The following is a 24,543-nucleotide window of genomic DNA, read 5'->3' on the forward strand; positions in this document are numbered from 1 at the left end:
GCGGCGCCGGCCGCTGCTCTGCTCTTGATCCAGCTTCCCTACTAATGTGTCTGAGAAAGCAGTAGCAGATGGCCCAAGTGCTTGGGCCCCTGCCACCCATCTAGGAGACCCAGTTGGAATTCCAGGCTCCTGACTTCGACCTGGCCCAGCCTTGGCCCTTGTGGCCAACTGGGGAGTGAACCAGCAGATCCAAGACCTCTCTCTCTCTTTCTCTCTCATTCTGCTTTTCAAATAAATGGAATAAATCTTATAAAAATACTCATCTTTTTATGTATTTCCTGTGTTTTTCCCTTATACAAGAGGTCTTGCATTACAGATACTGTTTTGAATTTTGCATTTGTCATTTAACAATATATTTTGGAGGGGCAGGCATTATGGCAAGTGGTAAGCTACCACTTGCATCACAGACATCTCAGATCAAAGGGCCAGTTCAGGCCCCTGGCTGCTGTATTTCTGATCCAGCTCTGGATTGATGTGCCTGAGAAGGCAGAGAAAGATGACCCAAGTATTTGGGCTTCTGGGTTCTATGTTGAAGACCAGGATGGAATTCTGGGCTCCTGGGTTTGATCTGGTTGTCATAGTTGTTTGGACAGTGAACCAGTGGATGGAAGATATCTCTTTCTATGTCTGTCTATATGTCTCTCTCCCTATCATACTGTCTTCCAAATAAATAAATCTTAAAAAACAAACAACAACAACAAAAAGAACTACGAAGCAGTGTATCTTGGAGCTCGCTCTGTGTCAGTAGTAGCGCCCTCCCTCGTTCTTTCTGAGTGGTAGCAGAGCAGTGCCCTGGGTGACGATGCTCTGGTTTCTTTAACCAGTACTCTAATGGTCTTGACTACATGTTGTCTAGAATTTGGGAGGAGAATCTTCAGGGTAGGTTCTGAGACTTGGTGGTGGTGAATCAGATGGAAATTGCTGACTCAATCTTGTTAGATGTTACGGTCATTCTATAGGATCCGTTTTTCTGTTTGATTTCCAGAAGGTCAGTTCCAGCTGTTTTCACCAGTGGAGTTTCTGGTTATGTTTTCTGTCCAACTGGGCAGTGGCTGAATTCATCACATGTTCAGTTAAAGGGAAGACAGGGTGCATAGTTGGTAGTTCAGATTCTTATTTCTTGCAGGATTTTAATTTCTCTGTGGAGGTGATGCCTTTCTCATACCCATGCTGTTGGCCCTCAGTTCTGTAGGTGAAAACCTACAGTTTCTAGAATGCAGTGCCACTAGGGGATTCTTTTTTTTTTTTTTTTTTTTTACAGGCAGAGTGGACAGTGAGAGAGAGAGACAGAAAGAAAGGTCTTCCTTTGCTGTTGGTTCACCCTCCAATGGCCGCCGCGGCCAGCGTGCTGCGGCCGGTGCACCGCACTGATCTGAAGGCAGGAGCCAGGTGCTTCTCCTGGTCTCCCATGGGGTGCAGGGCCCAAGCACTTGGGCCATCCTCCACTGCACTCCCTGGCCACAGCAGAGAGCTGGCCTGGGACTAGAACCCGGTATGCCGGCGCCGCAAGGTGGAGGATTAGCCTATTGAGCTGCGGCGCCGGCCCACTAGGGGACTCTTGACCTCTGTTCCTGCCTATGGTGCTATTCGTACAGAGCTCATGTAGTCCTAGATGTGCGATTTACTCAAACACGTGCTCCACAACCTTTGCTCCATCCTTTCTAGGTGGGGACAGGCAGAACAGAGGGCTTGCTCTTCAGTGTTCAGTTATGCCGTTACTAATTTTTAGGTGGAATTTTCCCTAGATTATATCCAATTTTTCAGATTCTGAATTACATTTTTGTCTAAGTTTTTGTGCTAGTATGGTTTTTTTCACTTCTTGCTCTATTTTTTTGGCATATCAGTGAGTAGATAGATAGAAAGACATATATTGGGATTAATAGTCAAATGTCATCTTAAATCAGAAAACTTTTTGATTATTGTATCAGCTCAGTCATTTGGGTATTGTATTCCATGACTTTTGGGCAGCAGGTCATCTCCAAGCTCAGTGACCTACCATAACGATAATAACTTATTTTTCTCATTTGTGGTTTGGCTAAACATCAGCTAAGCTATACTGGGTTTGGTTGCTTTGTTTGTCAGTCCGAATAGGCTTTGTTCTTCTCTGAATATTGGTCTCAGATATGTTCATTCTACAATAATGACTGAGTTTTCTGGGGAGCTCTTTTCAGAAAAATAAAAGTACGAGAGAGTTAATAGGAACATGCCGTTCTTTTTAAACATATATTTGGTTTGGAACCAGCACAGGGCTACCTGGACACAAGTTTCATTGACTAAAGCAAGTCACATGACTTACCCCCAGATGAAGAACAAGTCAGTTCTGCTTCAGGGGGAAAAGAAGTTCAAGATCACCGACAAAAGCGTGGAATCACGGAAAGAACAAAAGTTTCATGCTAAAATGCCAATATATCTGAAGAATTTCCTGTATAATGCCCAGTTCTTTCCATAGACTGTTCATATCTCCTACTTACCAACAATTCTACAACACAAATTTCCTCCCATTTCATGATGAGAAAACTGAAGTTGAGGGATTTTCAATGACTTGTCTACCATCAAGCACCTTTGAAAGGATTTAATTGGCATCTGAATCTTGGATTTCCTTTCCAGTAGGTTCATGTGTTTTCATCCTATGACCCCAAATTAAATTTCTCCCCAGAAACACCTCGTGTGCATAGAGGAAAATCGGAGCAGCGTCAGAAGTTGTAATCCGTCTGACGTTTGGAAAGCTGTCAGCTGCTCCCTGGGACAGGAGGTAAAAGGTGCACCTGTTGGAAGAATCATGATTTGGTTAATGAGAGTAGAGTTTATGCCAGATATCAATTAAAGCCTCTGGGTAACCTTGTAACTGGATGTTGGCTGTGTCACAGGATCCAGAGGAGTGATGTAGAAAAGACCTTGAGAAAAACAACTCCAGCCACACCTGCTGTCCCACAGTTAACATTTCAACGTCTGCTGCACAGAGCAGCTTAACAGAGGAGAGAACCCCAGCTTTGGAGGCGTATATAATAATGACTCATACAGTCATTAATGTGTGAACCCCAGGGAGGGAGCTCACATTTTTGTGTGAGAGAGGAGTTTTTGTTCAGTCATAAGCGCTCCCCTACCGGGTCTGGAATTGCTGTCTGCACCAAAAATGCCTGACTTCATTTTCTTTGAATTTACAAGGAACTTCACAAATATTTTTTGGCTTAACTATGAAAGAAAACTTTTTTATAAAGGGAAATAAATTAGAGATAAAGATTAGGAGAAGGTTGTTGGACATAGTTTCATTGAAAATGTTTCCAATGAATTAAAAAGTGGTAGGCCTATGCTCTGATCCCAGCTAAGCCTCTATACTTCCTTCTCAGGAATGATTTTGTTTTGCTAAAGGAGAGCAAAGAAAGGATCCTGATAGATACTTGCACCTTACAGCAGAAACTAAAGTGGAAATTTCTTTTAAAATGATATGACTAAAATAGACCTCAAAATTATTTCATGTTTTCAAATGGACAAAAAGAGTTATATGCAGCCCTATAAAAGGATGATTCAGAATTTGGACTTGCAATATTGAACTGGTCAGCACAGTATAGGTTTATTTGTCTCTTGTCCTCTTGGAGTCTCCCTTAAGCTTCCCATTAGTGTCAGTGGGCTGTACAGATACTTAGAATCAGTGCCTTGTCCTTGAAAAAACACCAGCTTCATCGCTTTTCCCAAGTGGGTACAAGCAGAAAGCAGCAGGGGCTGCTGTGGCTAGAGGTAGGTACCAGCCTGAGACTGTCTCATTGTTCCAATCAGAAGACCTTATCAGAACATCAAAGACTGAAAAGTTGAGTCCATGGCTAGCAACAAACCCTAACTTTCTTTTCTGCCCTGGGCATGGATGGAGCTCTAGACCTTTATGGGACCATGGGCTGGGGGAAAATAGGTTTGTACATAAAACCATCTTGAAAGAAGGTGAAGCCACCCTTGGGGCTCTGCATGGTTGGCTCGTTTTCACTTCTCTTCAGATTGTGCTTGCCAGACCCTTTAGCTCATGCATTGACTCTGTTTGTGATGCCTTTGGTGGCAGGATGGGGTGGTGGTGTTGTAGGCAGCAAGCCCCCCTCAATCGTAACATCAGATGCTCCCTGATAACCCTCATAAATATACATGGATAAGCATAGATCAATACGTATTTTTTTCATTTAGTTATTTTATTTATTTGAAAAGGAGGAAGGAGAGAAGGAGGATGGATAGAAGAAAAAGGCAGAGAGAGATCTCCCATCCACTGGTTCACCCTCCAAATGCCCACAACAGCCAGGGCTGAGCCAGGCCAAAGTCAGGAGGAGCCTGGAATTCAAACCAGGATCTCTCACATGGGTCACAGGGACACTGCTACTTGAGATATCACCTGCTGCCTCCCAAATGCACATTAACAGGAAGCTGAAATAGAGAATGGAGCTGGGACTTGCGCCTAGGTACTCTGACATGGGGTGTGAGTGTCCAAAACACTGGTTAACCGCTACACCAAATTCTCACCTTGATACATATTTTTTGATATATGCATGCAAGCTTTCTTCTTGAAAGATTTTTTTGCAATGCACAATGCTATAGAGTATTAAGTGTGATTGTGGTTACTTCTGGGATAAGAACAAGCAACTCATCTGAGTAGTGACATCTGAAGCTCTGTGCTCATGGCAAAATTTTTTGCCATGGGCAAAATTAAAATCTATAAAATTCATTTTTAATGAGGGTCCCCTTGCCACTTCTTTGCCCTGTCACCCACATGAGACCTCTGAAGTTACTACTTGCTCCTAACCTGGTGGAATCTCTCGTTCCCCATCAATGTTTGCCTTTAGGCAAGAACCATAACTGGCTCACACCAAGATGTATGCAACTGATGGGGGAAAGAATATCTTTTACAGGGATGAGTTTTTATTGCGAGGCAAAAAAGCTGTTGGTAGGAATGGCTTCCACCCCAGGACATGTGTACCCCAAGTTTCTTTTTAGATAGTAGAGAAGATTCTTGAGCTATTTTCAAGTTTAAAGAATAATCATTGGGGCCAGCACTGTGGTGCTGTGGGTTAAAGCCCCAGCCTGCAGCATTGGCATCCCATATGGGCACTGGTTCTAGTCCCAGCTGCTCCTCTTCCAGTCCAGCTCTCTGCTATGGCCTGGGAAAGCAGTGGAGGATGGCCCAAGTTCTTGGGCCCCTGCACCCATGTGGGAGACCTGGAAGAAGCTCCTGGCTCCTGGCTTTGGATCCGCATAGCTCTGGCCATTTCGGCCATCTGGGGAGTGAGCCGGCAGATGGAAGACCACTCACTCTCTCTGTCTCTACCTCTCTCTGTAACTCTGTCTTTCAAATAAATAAAATAAATCTTTAAAAAAAGAGAATAATCATGAAATGGCCATTTTGCAGATATAATAAGTTTCTCTGTTAATTCTATCAACTCATTGTCATAATTTGAGTTAAGGTGTGCTGGAGAATAATTTATAAATACCAAACACTTGTTGTTCAAAAATTCATCAGTGATGTGATTCATAGGAGAGATTAAAAGAGTTTGATGAAATTTTTTTTTACAGATTCACTTAGTTATTTGAAAAGCAGAGTTCCAGAGAGAGAAAGGGACTGATAGACATAGAGAAATATATATAGAGAGAAAGAGAGAGAGAATCTTCCACCTACTGGTTCACTCCCCAAATGGCCACAATGGCCGGAGCTGGGCCAGTCTGAAGCTAGCAGCTTTCTCTGGTGCCCCACGTGGGTGCAGAGGCCCATGGACTTGGGCTTTCTTCTGCTGCTTTCCCAGGTACATTAGCAAGGGGCTGGATCAAAAAAATGGAGCAGCTGGGACTGGAACTGATGCCCGAATGGGATGCTGGCATGGCAGATGGAGGCTTGACATTCTGTGCCACAATACTGGCCTCAAATGATGAAAAATTTGAACTCAGGGCTGGCCACAGCAAGTCCAGCTGTGGGGAAGAAAAGACCATGACACTGTGAGCCTGGGGGAGAAAAGACTTCTTTTCATAGTCATTGTTTGGCTCTTCAATCAGCCTTAGAATTCCTCTGCAGGGCTGGGATGCCATTGCTCAGAGGTCAACACACACAGGGTGCAGGGATTCTTGTTTAACTCTTAGAAATGCTCCTGCCTTCCTGTGTGACTTTGCTTCCCCCCGATTCTGCTTCTCCTGCTGAGTATGTCAACCAGGCAGGTTTTCCAAGAGGGCTAAGTGGATTGATTTTTGTGAAGCATGTAGCTCAGTATCTTATGCATAGCTCCCAGGAGTTATCATGACTACTGCTGTTGTCCCTAATGAATGGGACTAGGTGAAGCTCCGTTGTTGCTGGTCTTCTGTCCACTCCACTGCAGCCAGAGGTGGCACTTGCAAAGCACAGCAGAGACCGAATGGCTGTTGCCATAGACAAGAAGGGTCCATCAAAAGGACTGCTGAGACCTCTGCTTCAGGGGCTCATGGGGAAGGGGAAGAGGAAGAAATCAGAACTCAATGTCAGATCTGGCTGAAGGATCTCAGTGCATTTCCCAAAGCAGTGACTCTCTTTTTGGTGGCTTACTTTGTCAGCAAGATATGGTAACAGATAGATGACATTCAAGATGTGGCTAGGGACTAATGTAGCATTGCTAACCAGCCAGTGGTGAGCAGGCCCTGGGGGACAGCTGACGGTGGGTGGGCAAGGGCTGGGGTGCAGCTAAGCCAAAAGAGCAAGTGCTGTAGCAGAGGTGACCAAAAGGTATTTAACAGCCATGCCCATCTTCCAGGTCATGGCTCCGTGAGGGGAATATATGGCTCTGCGATGACTTGGGGATGTCTCTTTCTGGTTGTTGCATATTAGATCCTGGGCCTGTGGCAGCCCAAGTGAACTCACACCCTCCCTGAATGGTACAGCTGAGGCTGCTCATGTAGCTTTGTGGAGATGGACTCAAGACTTAGGCAAGGTCGGGCTGGAGGACTTGGTGCTGAATACGGCTGGAGGAGGAGGAGCTGAGCCTACCACAGAGTCCCAGGAACTGGTTGCTCTTTGCCACAGCCAGAAGTCTCCATTCATTCCATAGGGATCATTTGTCACCTGGTGAACAAGCATCTGATTCTTTATCCACTCAGCACTTGCATATCACAATCATAACAGCAAAATCTCCCAGATCTCCAGGATTGACATCTCCTTCAGTCACGAATTCTTTGGCATGTTGGGTAGTCTTCAGTGTGGAGGGAAGGTAAAAGTTGAAGTCTGTTGCCCATTTACCAAAGGGCCTCATTTTGTCGAATATAGATACAAGGGGAAAAAATTGCCCCATAATTTCCCTTGTGCTTGGAATTCATCCATGACTACAGCTGACTTTGCCGAAAGTCAGATTTGTTTTGTAGGAGAGATGGAATTTGAACTGGAATCTGACCTGATGATTCATGACCTCCAAGAATAGAAACTCAGTATTAAATGTGTAGTCTGGTCTTGCCCCAATTGGTAGAGTTGGAAACATACCAGGGGATTCCAATTCAATCCCATCAAGGTGGCATGTGCCAATGCCATCTCACTATTCCAAGTGATCAATTTCAGTTCACAATTGATCATAATGAAAGGACTAAGAGTCAAAGGGAGCACATAAACAAGTCTAGTATCTGCTAACACCAACCAATAGAATAAATAAAGGGGAGAGTGATCCAACATGGGAAGTGAGATACTCAGCAGACTCATAGAATGGCGGATGTCCTAAATAGCACTCTGGCCTCAGAATCAGCCCTAAAGGCACTCGGATCTGGCTGAAAAGCCCATGAGAGTATTTCAGGCATGGAAAGCCAAGACACTCTGGCAAAAAGATCTCTGTGAGTGAGATCCCAGTGGAAAGAACAGGTCTTCAAAGAGGGAGGTGCCTTTCTCTGAAGGGAGGAGAGAACCTCCACTTTGACTATGACCGTGTCTAAACAAGATAAGAGTCGGAGAACTCAAGGGGCTTCCATAGCCTTGGAAACTCATAACTGGTGCATAGGGAGATTACTGATGCCATAAACAGGAGTGTCAATTTGTAAAGTCAACAACAGGAGTCACTGTGCACTTACTCCTCATGTAGGATCTCTGTCCTTAACGTGCTGTACACTGAGGCTTAATGCTATAACGAGTACTCAAACAGTATATTTCACTTTGTGTTTCTATGGGGGTGCAAACGATTGAAATCTTTACTTAATGTACACTAAACTGATCTTCTGTAAAAAAAAAAAAAAAAAAAGAAATTATCAATTCCCAACTTGACTCTCACTGGGATTAAACATGACAATAGGTCTGATCTGATTTCATCATCATTTAAAAAAATCATCTATTATTTTTCACTTTATGTTTCTGTGTGGGAGCAAACTGTTGAAATACTTACTTAAGGTATACTAAGCTGATCTTCTGTATATTAAGATAATCGAAAATGAATCTTGATGTGAATGGAAGGGGAGAGGGAGTGGGAAGGGGGAGGGTTGTGGGTGGGAGGGACGGTATGGGGGGGGGAAGCCATTGTAACACATGAGTCGTACTTTGGAAATTTATATTCATTAAATAAAAGATAAAAAAAATGTGTAGTCTGGTCCAAAAGATGTGATATTACCATTGTGATAAGGGCACCATTTGTAGTTGATAATGTAGATTGACTCACCAGTGCCCATTCACACCCCTTTTTAGCTTGCTACAGAATGGAAAAATACAAAAGACATTTCCCAGATTCCTTTGCAGCTAGACTCTCACTGTGACCTGGAGCCAGCCAAGCAACTGCACCTGCTATGAAAACATTTACCTAGCCCATCCAGCAGAACTTGACCATAATAAGTAGGGAAAGTACATGTGAAATATACCCACCCATCTAGGAAGGAAGAGATCTATTGATTTCATTGAATAACTTGTAGATGTCCTTGAGAAATTGCAATCTACATGTTCTACTTGGAGGCAGACAAGCACAGTACAAGGCATTAATCACACAGAGGAAGATTAGACCTGGTAGAGCCTGGGGCGGGGCATCAGATTCTGTGGGGCAGCTTCAGTGGAGTGTCGGTATTCAGTTGTTACTGTTACAGGTGATAAAGGACACTCAGCTCCAGGCAGCTTTCCAGGCAAATCTATGTTCTGCTTGCATATTGCCCCTCTCTGCAATGGCCTTTGTTACTTTGTTCCTGGCCATCTTGGAGATTCTGTGAACTCCCTATAACCAATTGGCTTGAATTTTTTTTTTTATTGACAGATGACATTTATACAGAAGAGTACATATAGAGTAAGCATGTGGCTTACAGTTTTCTCAACAAGAACACCCTGTGTAACCAGCTTCCAGAATAGGAGACAGAACCTTCCACGTGTTTCATTCTTACTGCTACCCCTGTAAGAGTACCCACTGTTCCAATTCTGACATCCGAGGTTGATTCTGCCTATTTTTGAACTTTATGAGAAGGGAACCATACCATGTGTATATTCCTTTATGCCTGGCTCGTTTTGCTGAAAACTTTGTAAACTTTATGGTTGCATGTAGTTTTACTTTGTTCTCACTGCTCAATGGTGTTTCATTGTGTGAGTATGTCACACGTTATTTATCCATGGGCACTTGGGTATTTTCTGCATTGGACAATTGCTAGTGGGACTTCTCAGAACACTCTGTATATTTCTTTCAGAAACAAAACACACACACCTTTGTGTTGAGTTTATTGCGAGGTAGAAGTGTAGGTGTGGTGGGCACAGAGATGAGCCATCTAGAATTCCTTTCAAGGGAGGACTTGTGCCAGCTGTCAGACCGTTTGTAGTCTGCGGGAGATGCCTCACATGATGGCATGTCTTCCTGCTGTAGCCCGTATCAGCGACTGAGTGAGGTGGAGTATTACAGCCAAGTCTTTATAGCTCAGTGTTGCGGGGGACTGACTTCAACACACCACATATGCTCCAGAGTGCCCGTGGGGCTGATCACAGCTTCGCTGGATCTGAAACATATGCCACCTTCTTTGGATGTCCAATTCTTATTTCTTCTCCTCACTTCCATGGATGTGACGTTTAATGAATATGGTCTAGGCCAAACTCCATCTCAGCCTCCGTTCCTGGAGAAGCCAACCTCAAACACTGGGCCATACCTTAGAAGATAGTGGGTGACAGATTAGAATCAGCATTCCAGTGATACTCATACCTGTCTACCGTAGTATCTTATGATAGATTTGCCCTGCAGGACCTGGCTAGAGGGGATGGTGATATTTCAGCAATATAATGCTGCATTCTGAGTACATGTATGAACCCTGGCCCCTACATTAAGTAGCAAGGGTACACTTCTTAATTTTCTGGGATTTATAGTAGGGCCCAAACCAGAATCATATGGTTAAAAATTGAAGAAAATTCTAGGAAAAAAAGTGAAATCTACCGAATTTGCTCTCTGGTGTTCCACTTTTACATTTCTGATTCATTCATCTCTTTTTTGATGGTTTGTGTGATTCCTAAGTGCCACAAGTTCAGTGAAATGAAAATTTCAAATAAATGGTCCATGCCAGCACCCACAGGTCATCTGTAGCCTGTGTTTCCCCACAAGGGAAATTTGGTTAGAACTAGACTTTGGATTTAAACAATTTTTCCTCTGCGTTCTGCAAGCATCAGCCAGTGATTTTCCTGTTCCCATGATGCTGTTGCGAAATCCAGAGCTGTTTTTATTCCTGATCCTTGGCATGTGGAGTTCTTTGCCCTGTCTCTGAAAGCTTGTTGAATCATCTCTCTGTTGAGTCTTCTGAAAAGTCACAGGGAAGAGCGGGGCACTTGGTGGTCCTTGAAAGTTTGGGAACGGAATCCTTTATTTATGAAAAATTGTCCTAATTCCATGAGTGATTCCTCACCTCTGTGTCTTTCTTTTCCACTTTCCTTATTCATTTCTCCCCATTTTCTTCCTTCCTATCTCCCTTCCTCCCTCCCTCCTTCCCTCATCCTGGACTGTTTCTGAAATTTTCCTACCTTTTCTTTTCTATTTTCCATATCTTTTTATTTTAATCAGCTTTTAGGGACTTGTCCTCAACTTTATATTTCAAGTCTTATGTAGCATTTTTATTTTTTTCTATTGGGTTTTTATTTATATCATCGTCTTTATTCTCAAATATTCTCTTTATTTAGCATCCTGTCCTTGTTTCATTATCTTATTTCTTGGTGGTGACTGACAAGATGGAAGTTTTCTTCTTTCTGCAGAGATATTTCTGGCTCTGAGTTGCCTGGTTTTTTTTTTTTTTCCCCTTTGTTTTGGTCCTTATGCTTTATGGTGAGGTTTTCTTGGAGGCTGGTGATTCTTAGTTTATGTTCACATAGCAGAGACTAAGGCTACAAACTTGAGCAGATGCTGTTGGGGAACATCACTCTGGGGTAGTCTGACAGCGGAACTCCTCGTGTCTATCGTCACGTCCTAGTTCCTGGGCGGGGCAAAGGGTAAAGGCACCACTGCCAACTGTCTGGGAGCTGAGAGCAGCAGAGGGGGCCTCTGTATTTGTTTATTTATTTTTTAAATTTTTATTTGACAGAGTTAGAGAGAGAGAGAGACGAGAGAGAGAGAAAGGTCTTCCTTCCATTGGTTCACCCCCCTAAATGGCCACCACGGCTGGCGTGCCGCGCTGATCCAAAGCCAGGAGCCAGGTGCTTCCTCCTGGTCTCCCATGCGGGTGCAGGGCCCAAGCACTTGGGCCATCCTCCACTGTCCTCCCGGGCCACAGCAGAGAGCTGGACTGGAAGAGGAGCAGCCAGGATTAGGACTGGTGCCCATATGGGATGACAGCGCTGCAGGCAGAGGATTAACCAAGTGAGCCATGGTGCCAGCCCCGGCCTCTGTATTTAGTAGGTATAGCTCTACCTATCTCCACTATTTTTGGGTGGTTTCCCACCTCAAGTGCTCCAGTCCAGAGACTCTGCCTAATTTCTCAGAAAGGAACTTCCAAACATCTTCCCAGGTGGGATGAGGCTGGTACCTGCAGCTCTACCTGCTTCTTAAACACCTTTCATCCCTCCTTTGAAATTTGGCTTCTCTCTCTTTCTCATTCCATTTCCAGAAATAGTTGCTGCTCATGGTACCTGAGTTTGTTGAGGATTCTGCTGTCTTATTCCAGTTGGCCTTGGGTTTCCGCAGTTCCTGAGGTCAATAATTGCCCTTCATTTCATCTTCCATTGGCTGTCATACGTTCAACATTGTCTTGTAAATTCCCGGCTCTGTTTGCTCCAACGTTGTGAAGTTATGCCCTTAAGAAAAACTCTTTAATCATGGTTTTAATAGGGTTTTGAAAAAGAATAAAATCAGAGGTTTTCAATCTTCCATCTTTGTGCACAGCTGTCCATACATCTTCATATCCATTTAGCGCCATTTTTTCAGAATTCATAGCATGAAGTTATTTCAAATAATTATTATTTGAGGCTGTTGCAGATTCTGAAGATTCTAGGAAAGTGACCTTTTTCATACTCTATGTAAAGTTAACATGGCATTGTAAGCATGTTTCATGTTATTACGCTTTGAAATAACGTTATTAGCTACATACTTTAAAGCATAGACTTATCTTATTCCCATATTTGAGTATGGAAATTTTATTTTATTTTTATTTTTTAAAGATTTATTTATTTTGAAGGCTGAGTTACAGAGAGGCAGAGGCAGAGAGAGAGAGAGAGGTCTTCCATCCGTTGGTTCACTCCCCAGATGGCTGCAATGGCCAGAGCTGGACCAATCCAAAGCCAGGAACCAAGAGTTTCTTCCAGGTTTCCCATGTAGGTGCAGGGGCCCAAGTACTTGAGACATCTTCTACTGCTTTCCCAGGCTGTAACAGAGAGCTGGATCGGAGGTAGAGCATCCGGGTCTCAAGTGGTGCCCATATGGGATGCCAGCATTGCAGGCAGTGGCTTTACCTGCCACACCACAGCACCGGCCCCTGGGAATTTTAGATATAAAGGTTTCAGGGATTCCTTCTCCAAATATCAAACTGAAAACTCAGGTTGTGGGCATCGTGGTGCAGCAGGTTAAGCAGCTGCTTGGAATGCCCACATCCTAGATCAGAGTGCTGGTTTGTGTCTCAGCTACTCTGCTTCTGATCCAGCTCCTTGCTAGTGTGTCTGGGAAAGCAATGGACAATGGCTTAAGCACTTGGGTCCCCGTCACCCACACAGGACACCTGGGTGCATGTCCTGGCTTCAACCTGGCCAGCCCTAGCTGTTGTGGCCATCTGGGGAGTGAACCAGTAGATGGAAGATCTTGTTCTCTCTCTCTCTCTCTCTCTCTCTCTCTCTCTCTCTCCTGCCACTTTTCCTTTTAAATAAATATATAAATCTTTTAAAAAAAAAGTCTTACAAACTTCTACTAAAAGCTTTTTACTAGAGTTGGACACTTATTTGTTTTAATTGATTCGTTGTTGTGATGAGTTATCTTTGTGTGTAACACTTTTTCATACCTTAGCATTCTTTAGGCAAGATTCTCAAGAGAGACATTACTGTATCCTAAGTATAATCATTTTTAAGGCTTTGGATTCTCACTGTCAGATGTCTCCCAGATGCCAGCTCACTTGGTCATCATAACACAGTCAATCTCCCTGCCATCTGGGATCCCACCCATCTCAACTGGAGGAGCACTTGCACACCCTTAGATTGCCCAAAGCACACATAGTGAGGAGGACTGCTTCCAGGTTTCACAGAACGGGGAAATGTCCCTAACAGACAGCTGGGTAGTGCCTGGGGTGGGTTGCTGTAGGCCTTCTCACCCACAGAGCTCCATCTTCAGTGTTCCTGCACTGCTGTACTGCACTGCAAGGCCAGACCTGTGGAAGTGATGTGTTGGGGCCAAGGAGCAAGGGGTGCTCCAGAGAACCCTGATAATCTATGGAGCCCATCTTCTCTTGACCCTTGGGTCCAGGTCTTTCCATCCATGAACACGTCTCCTGTCACACACAGTCTTTTTCTTCTAGCAAGAATATAAGGCAGAACAATGGGTTACAGGACCACAGCTCTCACCACTCTGCAGTAGTCAAGGATGGAGTCTTTTAAGTAGAACCCCACCTACCCAATCCATGAGCAGATGAGAAGGGGGCTGTATCACAAAACAGAGGCCAGAGTCATGACTTAATTCTGTTCTGTGTGTTGGTCCATTGTTCTAGAGACAGTAGGAATTGTTCTGTATTAGTTTTAAGGGATGGTAGACCCCACAGTGGTGGTGGCTGACGAGTGAGGGGGACGGCGAGGGTGAAGGTGGTGGTGGCCGAGGTGGCTCTTGTGAGTGAGCTGGAGGTTTTGGGGCTTTGACTGCTTGCATGCATCTCTCAGGGGTCTGGTGATGTAGCCTCTGGGTAGTCCTCAGGACCCTTGCAGGCTCCTGAATGACCGCTGCTTGGAGCAAATCTTTGGATCACACCAGCCCTCCTACCAAGCAGAGCCCTGTTTACCAAGCTTTGCAAAGGCCTTGGCCTTTTCCTTCTGTGTGTTGTTGCTGCATTTGGGTAAGATATCAGAAAAGGCAGCATTTGAGAGCTAAATGGGCCCCGAAGGAAAGAGCTCATCTTTTACAGTTTGAGAGGTTTGAATCCTGCCTTGTGCCACTCCCTCTCCAGGCCTTGGTTTCCGCATCTGAAATAGAGACGCAGCCGTCAGTGTGCAGGGTTGCTGTGAGGCTAGGTATAAGAGGACTTTGTGGAGTACTCGGCATGGTGCCCGCACATGGCTTGAGCTCCAGGCTCCAGCTCCTCTCCCTCCTCTGGTGGGGAGCCCCGGGCAGGGACCAGCCTGGGGAACTCATCAGGGATGGGCTTCTGCGCTTTTCTGCCCCCCACCCCTTCTGTTTGATTCCAAAGGAGGATGTGACTCGGGGACTCCTCTCATCCCTCTGCCACCTCCCCTCTCTTCACAAAGCAGTGGATCTCAAAGTACGATCCTGGACTAGGAGCAGCAGCCTCCCCTGGAAGGCGCATGTGTGAGTTCTCAGGTCTCACCTAGACCTGCTGGAGCTGCGACTCTGGGGCACAGGCCAGGGTCGGTGTTGAACAAGCTCCCCAGGAGAGTCTGACACAGGTGCAAGCTTGAGAAACACTGGTCTGTGCACTCCGGGCTCTCAATTATGGGATGCATATCCACATTTGGCCTGCTTTCTACACGCAGCCCACCTGCCCGGAGACTGCGAACTCGCAGCCATCGCTACCCGTGCCCCACAGATGCCCACCCCGGGTGGAACCTTTATCATGAGCCCTTGGCACTGCTTTATCCTCCTCACCTGTGCATGCCCAGGCACACCTGCAGGGCTCGACGCTTGGCAAGGCCTCGGCCTGCGGAGGAGGAAGCCTGACTCTCAGCTCTCCCACAGCCCTGCATCTGGATGGTGGGACATAAACTTTATTGCGGTTTTCCTTTTGCTTTGTATTTTACATCCTGACGGGCCTGGAAATGATCGTGTTTTTGTGAAAACAGAGAGGAAAAACTTTTCAAATACTGCTGAGCACTTTAATAGTCTTGAATGTTTTCCCTGATCAGAAGTTCAGGGCATATGTCAGCTTTTTCTTCATTTCCCAGCTCCAAAATTCACTGCTGCTTTAGTAATTTTGGGGAAAATTCTTTCTGTGTCAAGCAGGGCACCCAAAATTGCTGTAACTGTAATCTTTAAAGTTGGGATCCTGCATGTCCTTATTTCTGTACTCCCACTGTGTCCGCTGCAGCTTCAGCCTGCTGGGGAAGACTCGGTTAGTATCGGTTGAGCAGACGTGCACAGAGGATATCAGCCCTCCGTACAGCCTCCAGGTCTGGATTGATTAGCTGCTGGCATATTTTAAATGCTATGGAATTAAGACTTCCTTGAGTAGGCTTGTGTTTATCTTGCAGGAAGCTCTGCCAAGATGAAATTAGATTTCAGAAGGTCCTGGATGATTGGGGGAGCCATAGCAGGGTTTTAAGATTTCAGAAAGTATTTATATTGTGTGTGTTTTTTTTTTTTTTTGACAGGCAGAGTGGATAGTGAGAGAGAGAGACAGAGAGAAAGGTCTTCCTTTGCTGTTGGTTCACCCTCCAACGGCCGCCACGGCTGGCACGCTGCGGCCGGCGCACCGCGCTGATCCGAAGCCAGGAGCCAGGTGTTTATCCTGGTCTCCCATGGGGTGCAGGGCCCAAGCACTTGGGCCATCCTCCACTGCCTTCCCGGGCCACAGCAGAGAGCTGGCCTGGAAGAGGGGCAACCGGGACAGAATCCGGCGCCCGACCAGGACTAGAACCTGGTGTGCCGGCGCCGCTAGGTGGAGGATTAGCCTAGTGAGCTGCGGCGCCGGCCTATATTGGTCTTGATATCAAGATCATATAAAATATGCAACGTCTTCTTTGCACAATATTTTGTTGGAGATTCTCAGGCACCACAGAGAGAGGCCTTGGAAATTACCTTGATTTTCACGGTTGTTTTGGGTTTGGCCTGAGTTGGAAATGACTGAGTACTCCTGGTGGAGATTGCTGTGGGCCAGAGACCTGCTTTCCAAACTTAGGAACTTGGCACATTCTGTACCCTCTGCCTGGCACCTGCTTGCTTATACCATTTGTTACAGGCATTGGTGTGTAATGGTTAAGAGCTAAGGCTAGAGCCCAGCTGTGTGGCTGAGAAGGCTGCCTCCCCATATTCCTAACTGTGTGACCTTAGGTATATGGCCAGTTACTTCTCTGCCTCAGTTTATTCATCAGTAAAATGGAGCTACTAGTAGCTGACATATGTATCATGCATGTATAATGCCTTGGTCATTTCCAGGCACAAGGAAGGCACCATTGTTAGTCGTTAGAGTTAGGATCATAATTCGGGTTCAGTTCATGAGAGCCTTTTCCTTACCACTCAATTCAAAGCAGTCACCCCTAACTCAACTCCATCTCTATGACACAGCCGTTTTATTGTCTTTGTGACATTAGCCCAACCTGACACTAGCTGATATGATCATTTGTGTGTCTTCACAATCCCAGAACATGAGCTTCATGATGTCAGAGATTGTGTCTTTGATCATATTACTGTATTCCCAACACTTAGAATACTACCTACATTATTATTTCATTTGTTGAATGAATCCAGAGTTCGTTTCTTTCTGACCAAACTCAAAGCTAATTTTCTTCCACATAGTAGAGAGACAGAGCATGATCTGGGGCTCCTAGACCCTTGGAGACCACTTTTTCTCTTGCAGTTCTTAGAAGGCTTGCTCTTTGGCAGGCTTTGAAGTCTATCTATTCAGGATCTGCTTAGGCCCGAGAGCAATGTGCAGTGAGACAGTATGGGATGGTGAGAAGGGATCTTCCTGGGCCTTCTAGTGGGGAAAAGATTTGCTCTTTGCAGTCCGTCAAAAACTGGGAATAAAAGAAGGAATCTCTTTATAATGGGGAGACTTGGGTGTCCTCATGCAAACTCAAGGAGATGGGTGCAACCCAGCCACACTGCTCTTGCTGCCCACTTCAGTGAACAGCTGGTCACTGCTGCAGTGAGGGCCCAGCACAGAAAGCAATGATCTTCCCTGCGAGGAAAATTCCATTCTTCCACTCTACGATTGGCCAGGTTTGATAATACCCTTGGATGCCCAGATCAGTGGCTGTCAAGGTTGAGGTTCTCTAGTTTATGCACAGATATATCCCTTAGGACCCAGCCTGTCTGGGAATACTAGGTCAGATTTTTCTGGGGACCCAGGTAGGGGAGTGGAAATGGGTATTTCTAAATCCTGATGGTGTTAGCTGCAATTTTAAAAACAAAGTGTTTTTATTTAGCTTCTTCCAGAGAAACTGAGACTACTCACTTTGATCTACAGTATTGGTTAAAAAAAGATTTGCAGTGGCAGTGCAGCACAGCAGGTTAAGCTGCCATTTGCGACTCTGGTAGCCCATATCAGAGTGCTGGTTTGAATCCTGGCTTCTCCACTTTTGATCCAGCTGCCTGCTTATGTGCCTGGGAAGGCAGTGGAAGATGTCTCACATCCTTGTTTACTTGCTACCCATGTAGGAGAACAGGATGGAGTTCCTGGCTCCAGCCTGGCCCAGATCGTCTGGGGATTTGAGACTAATGGGGGAATGAACTAGTGGATGAACAATCTCTTTCTCCTCTCTCTTTCTCTGTTTCTCCCTCTCTCTCTGTCACTCTGCCTTTCAAATAAATAAATAAATAAATAAATCTAAAAAAGAGAAGAAGATAAAAGAAGACATTTGCTTTCTATAACAAGATTGTGGCACAATTTATATTTTTTCTATCTAATGAATAAGAATAAAATCACATATTCAAAATGTAATGGGGCAGTTGTTAGGCTATGACTCAATAGGGCCTAAGATTTCAATGTGTGTGTGAGGGTGGGTGGGTGGGTGGAGGAATGTTTAGGGCCTTGGGACATTTATGAAATCATCTACAGATAGGCATGATTATCAGCAGTACCATTAGCATGACAATAGAAAACCACTCTCTCATGAGAGTCTTTGAAAGGGACACTAACCATCTAGAAAGCATATTCCCTAACTTCTCACATTGGTGAAGAGATATTAAGATGAAATATGTTCTTGGATAGAGCTGCCGCCTTTTTTCCAAAAAAGACCTTTTGATGCCTACTATATGCTTAGCATTGAATCAAATGGGGATACAAACAAAAGTAAGACCTGGTTTAAAGCCTCAAAAAATCCTCTTGTTCTATTGGAGGGCCCTAGTAAAATAATGACTTCTATACAATGTGGACATGTTACTGTAGAAGCCTGGGGATGCCTCTGGAAGGTTTTCAGCAGAGTGTGACAGGCATGGATTGCCCTCTTCTCTCTGGAGGCTGGAAGCAGAGAGTTGGGTAGGAAGACTGAAAAGCTGATCCAGATAAGAGGTGATGGGATCTCTTGAGGGTCTGCAGAGGTGAATACCAGCAGGGTCTTGTTCTGGGGGAGCAGAGAGCAAGGAATGGCTCCTCTCACTTCTGATCCTGCCTGGCGTAGGAGAAGTCACTGTGAAGGCAGAAACCATCAGAACTCTATGGTTGGCTAGCGCCGTGGCTCACTAGGCTAATCCTTCGCCTTGCGGTGCTGGCACACCAGGTTCTAGTCCCAGTCGGGGCGCCGGATTCTGTTCCAGTTGCCCCTCTTCCAGGCCAGCTCTCTGCTGTGGCCCAGGAAGGCAGTGGAGGATGGCCCAAGTACTTGGGCCCTGTACCCCATGGGAGACCAGGAGAAGTACCTGGCTCCTGCAATAGGATCAGCGTGGTGCGCCGGACGCAGCGCGCCAGCCGCGGCGGCCATTGGAGGGTGAACCAACGGCAAAGGAAGACCTTTCTCTCTCTCTCTCTCTCTGTCCACTCTGCCTGTCCAAAAACAAACAAACAAACAAACAAAACAACTCTATCGCAATCTCTAACTCCAGACCCACCAGCTCTGCTGAATGCAATGGGTGCCTTGTCCACATCCTATTTTTCTCAGCTACCCATCCTCCACCTGCTGAGAATATGGGGTACTATAGACTTGTCTACAGTCACCTGGCCCCAAAAGTTGCCTGTGTCCTAGCCTGGACAAGCTCTCAGCCAATGGAGAACCAAGGCTGGGTCAAAAGGTAGGGCCAACTCTGCCTTGTAATTGACCTCCAGAGTCCTCTGTGGGTCAAGTCCAGAAAGACCATCTGAGGTCGTATCTGTGCTTAGCTCCTTCCTCTGCCCTGTCCCGTGTTCCTGCCTCTCTTTCTCCGAGAGCTCTCCCTAACATATCATGTGCACCCGAATCCTTGGCTGGGTCCAGAGAAACCAACCAGAGACACCAGGAAATGAAAATGTGGGAAATGGGGGTTGCTGAAAGATTAGGTGGGGAAAACCCTCACCTAGCTACTTGCTGGGGGAATGGCATTTGGAGAAGCTAGTGTGAGAATGCATTTGGAGGTGGAAGATACAGTGAAGCCAAGAGGAGACACACTTGTCCTTTTGCCAAGCTTGAGAAAGAGAATCTGGGTTCTTGAAACAGGTGAACGAGCTCCGCCCTCAGGGCTATGGGCTGCTGCCATTCTCCTGATGCCCCCAGGGTCTAGGGAGCTGATTTTTCCAGCTCCCTTTGATGAAAATTGCAAGGGTCAGGAAGAGATGCTGGTGGGTTTGCAAAGCAGCAGTGAGAGGCAGCAGGAAGCCAAGGGAGGGCTGAAGTGTGCTTAGCTTGTCTTCTTTCAGTGGGGATGACCTGAGCAATGAACCTGCCATTGTAGGTTCCACCTGCAAAGAAAAAAAGTGGGACCAGATCACGTTAGCTTTTCCCAGACCCGGATTTAATTCTATTCTCCAAAATAGAATTGCAAATGCTAATAATGTCTCTCTCTCTCTCTCTTTCTCTCTCTCTCTCTCTCTCTCTCTCTCTCTCTCTCTCTCTCTCTCTCTCTTTTTGGCCTGGGTGGCTCCTAAGGCTGTGGGCTGCAAAAATAGATAAAAATGTCCCCTGGCTCACTCCTCCTCCACTTCTAAGCCATCTATACAAAGCCTTCGGCTCCCTCCTGTCCCCTTTATGCTGAATAACACTGCCCATGTGGGTAGAAGTCATTTTTAGCCTGTGTGTCTGGGTTGGAGGTGCCAAGCCTGGTTTTCCCATTGTCTTGCTGTCTCCTGTTCAAAGCGGCCTTTACCCTGCTGCCGAGGACGCTGGCCGGGAAGAGGCCTGGGCCAGCGCCGAGGGAGGGTGGCATTTGCAGTTGTTCTCCTCCCACACTGAAAAAGCATCAAGTTTCTGGCATGCAGAACAATACCAAGAGGGGCTGGCAGGGATCGGGATTTTCTGCTTCTTCCAAAAAGCTTTGCTTCATTTTGGCTTGGACACAAAATGCAACTACCTCCCCCCCCCCCCCCTTCAGCAAACGTCCAGAGCAATGTACAGACTCGGCCTCCCTTGCTTCCTTCGTGGTCCAAGTTGATGCTGAGGGCTTATGTGCAAGGGTGGGGCGCTCCAGTCTGTTTGAGACCCTGTGTTTTTGGCTGCTCATTTCAGCTCTTGGTGTTATCAGTGCATCAGGAGAGGGAGTAAAGGAGGTAGGGAGGGGGAGAGAGAGAGAGGAAGGGAGGGAGAGAGGAAGCCATTGGGGATGAAGACTAGGAAATCAGCAGGAAAAAAGAAGAGGAGAATCTAGGAGTAGAAAGGGGGAAATGAGAGAAGTAGAACTGCAGATAAATACAGAACTAGTGGAGGAAATCTTGTTCGTGGTAAGCCAATTTGGAAGAGGAAGGAAGGCCATAGGCTGTGGCACACTTCTGTGGTGGTCATGGGTGAGAAAAATTGGTGAAAAGCCTTCTGACATTTTGGCAGACCCAGGGAAGAAAGACATGAATGTAAGTGGCATTGCTGGTCCCCTGACCCATCTGTCCGGCCTGTTCTCACCTACCCAGGCTCTGGTTGGCATCCGTCCCTGTGGGCTGCGGGGCATGGGATCATGACCTTGCTCCAACTCTGCTGAGTGCAGGAGAGGGGCTCAGGAGCTCTGCCCCTGGTCAGCTTGGTAGCCCTGGACAATTGCCTGGCTTTTCTAAGCCTCAGTTCCCCCATGAGTCAAACAGGAATAATAGAGTAGCTGGATGATGTTGTTCAACACAGAGAAGAGTCCAGTGCATTGTTTTCCTCTGCTTCCCTTTGTAGATTTCTGGTGGGGCTCCCTGAGTGACAGTGGCGTCTTCGACTTCTTCACTATACAGCTGGATCCTCCAGGTTCCAGGAATAAGGTCTCTCTCCAGCACTGGGTGGTAGTCTCCAGCCAGGCTCTAGAGACACTGACGCCTTAGTCAATCTTGGTTTAGCCATTGCGAAGGGCCCGTGGCTGTAGTGGGATTTCACATGCAGGGAGGATGCCGTAGCTGTTCCAGCTCTCTGTTGGTCCTGGGTGCTCTCTGTGGGTGGGTTTGTGGGTGCAGGGTAGCCATATTGCACCTTCCGCTCAGCCAGTACAAGAGCAGGTGCAGGCCCTGTGCTCTGTTCACCTGTGGTGACGTGGAATCAGAGATGCATGTTTCTTCCCTAAGAACCATCAGGGCTGGTTTCTGCTTCAGCTCATTGCCCTTGTGGCTTAGATTCCCCATTCCCTACTCCTTCCTTTGCCCTGACTTGGGGCTGCTTGTTGTCATCATGAAGCAACACACCCCTGGGGGACCCCCAGAGAGACCAGAGACTTGGCACTGCCAGACAGAGAGGATGGAACCAGGATTCCGTTGCATCAGTTGGTTGAAGGGAGTCTCCGATTCAGCAGCCTCATGGTGTATCACTTTCCTAGCATCGTCTCTTACCAGACCCCACCAGGGCCAGCCTCAGTTCTAGAAACATCTCACTGGATCCTGACCCTGTTCCCTTGGGGTTGGCAGGAGTGGACTGCTCCAGGTTTTAGTGCGGATACAGGGAGGCTCAGAAAGGGTGAAAGACCCTGCTTATAAATGATAGAACCAGAATGGGAAAGAGGCCGGGCCTCCAGCCTGCAGACCCAGAGCTCACAGCAGGTGTTTCTTGGACTGCTGGAGCAGGGCACTGCAGATGAGAAGAGGGAGTCTGAATCAATGTGGATGGACAGAACAAAGTTGCCCTGGCCTTGGGCAGAGTGGTGGCTGAGGTTAGCAGGGGTAGGAATCCTGGCTTTGTCCTTAGTATATGGATGCATATTTAATTGTGATACATGGCAGAAAAGAAGTGGCAAGACCTCAGGCTGAGATAACTTTGGTCATAGAACTGTAGACACTTCATTGTGCTAGTTGCTTCTTAGCAATTACAGGTGGGAAAGGAGTGGGCAGGCTTTCCCTTCCATTGCAAATGCACCCATCTCACACACACACACATGTGTAGCCACATGCACGTATCCCACCACCACCATCACCCCCTGGAGAGAGAGATCCAGGTTGCAGTGAGGGACAGCTGGTAGGGGGGACACCTGTTTTGTTTCCTTGACAGCTTCCAGAAGTGCAGGCAGGCAATGCCTTGCCCTGGGCACAGCAGCTGGCCTTCCACAGGGAAGGAATAGGGAACTGTGGCCTGTGGGCAGATGCTGGATTTTCTGTGCCTTCTCCCTGTCTGGGCTGTGCGGTCTCTGGCAGGGCTGGAGGGATAAGGGGAGAATGGTGACCCTGTGTTCCCTAGGACCACATGACGCGCCCAGACACTCAGCTCAGGCCTCTCTGCAGCGCTAATCAGTTTCCATTACAAGGATCCCTGTCCAAGTCTCTGCTGCACTGTGAACTCCCACTGAGCCAAGGGCCAAACCTGAGTCATTGCTTCCTCTGAACATAGAAGCTGCTGGTGGGGAAGCTGGAAAGAAGGCACTGAAGGCAGATAGAGAAGGCATCACCCTGGGGCCCTTATCACAATCCCAGAGATGGCCTTCTCTCTGCAAACATGGACCCCAGACCTAACCCTGGACCCAGGTTCCAGGAGTGCAAGCCTACCAAGGGCTTCCCAAGAGATCAGGAAATACTGGGTTTGTTTTGTAGTGGGAAACAGGCCCCTTTAAATCCAGGGTGCTGGAACAGCCCAGACCAGAACACTGTCTCCCTTGGAGCAAACCTGCATTAACTACCCCAGGCTGGTGGTTCCCAACTTTTTGTGAGCCCGAGTTACCTGGAAGGTGGTTGAAGCATTGGAGGGCTGTGTTCTGCCTCCGAGTTTTCTTCTGAGCTCAAGTCTGAGAATTTGCTGGACGCTTCCTGGCAATGCGGACGCTGTTGAGCCAGGCACCTCCACATTGAGAGCCACTCTTTGGGACCTGTAGAAGGATCCTACGGGGGTGAGCACATGGCTCCTGGCTTCCCCAAAGACTGGGGTATCTGCATTGAAGTCAGCTTGCACTACCCGGCTCTCACTTGTACTTTCACTTTCTTCCTTCTTGGGAAACTAACCGCAATGTAGGAATAAAAGAAAAGTCACAGCAGAAATGATCCTGAACAATAACAAAATCCACGACCACAAAATTGTGAAATTGTCTTCCTCTGGCTCAGCCCAGGTGGGCCAGCATTTGCCAGCAAGACCCAGGCCCCAGGGCACGGAGGTAGGGCAGGGACCTCACCTGCTTAGAGCAAGGCGTGCCAGGAGATGCATACACTCCACACCTGCTTTCTCCACGGCACACCCGTCTCCCAAGGCACGGACGCCTCGCCATCTGTGCCTTTAACGTGTGAAATGCACTTTAAAATCTACTATTTAATTTGATACTTGTCAGCTCGCTGCTGTGCCAGCTCTCTCTCCACTGGAGTCTGCTGACAGAGCCTTGAGAACAGAGAAGTGGGCCAGCAGGCTCAGCTGTCCAAGGGCACAAAGCTTGGGCAACCACGTGGGAGGTTCCAGGCGAAGCTGGAAAGCATTTAGAACCAGCAGTCACTCCCCTACACTGTCCTGAGCCATGCGGGACCCACCAGGCATCCAGGGTTACATAGCATAAGGTGTTGACATTTCTGGAAGCTATAGGCCCTTTTGAAACCCTTAGCCATGCCCTGTCTAAGATATTAATCAATACGGCCACCTGAAAGCACCAATAACCCACAAGGTCCTGTTGCTAAGACACACACCTGTCTGGAGGCTAACTGGGGTACTCGGACTCAGGGCTGGAAGGTACCTTGGTCTTTCAGTGTCCAAACTATGCTTCTCTCTAGCTGGTTTCCTTCCCTCCACTGTGGAAA

The 24,543-nt window shown here is 46.8% G+C and overlaps 1 long non-coding RNA gene and 1 pseudogene across 2 annotated transcripts in view; one reads left to right on the forward strand and one right to left on the reverse strand.

Annotated features, from left to right (window-relative positions):
- LOC138849411 (uncharacterized) overlaps positions 1 to 24,543 on the forward strand; it is a 410,778-nt gene that overhangs the window by 51,521 nt on the left and 334,714 nt on the right. The window lies entirely within an intron of this gene.
- Positions 1 to 24,543, reverse strand: part of LOC149127219 (adenosylhomocysteinase-like) — a 66,278-nt pseudogene that overhangs the window by 9,305 nt on the left and 32,430 nt on the right.

The sequence above is a fragment of the Oryctolagus cuniculus genome, chromosome 4 (genome assembly GCF_051225735.1).
Source record: "Oryctolagus cuniculus isolate XC-2025 breed Fujian yellow rabbit chromosome 4, ASM5122573v1, whole genome shotgun sequence".
NCBI classification, from domain to species: Eukaryota; Metazoa; Chordata; class Mammalia; order Lagomorpha; family Leporidae; genus Oryctolagus; species Oryctolagus cuniculus.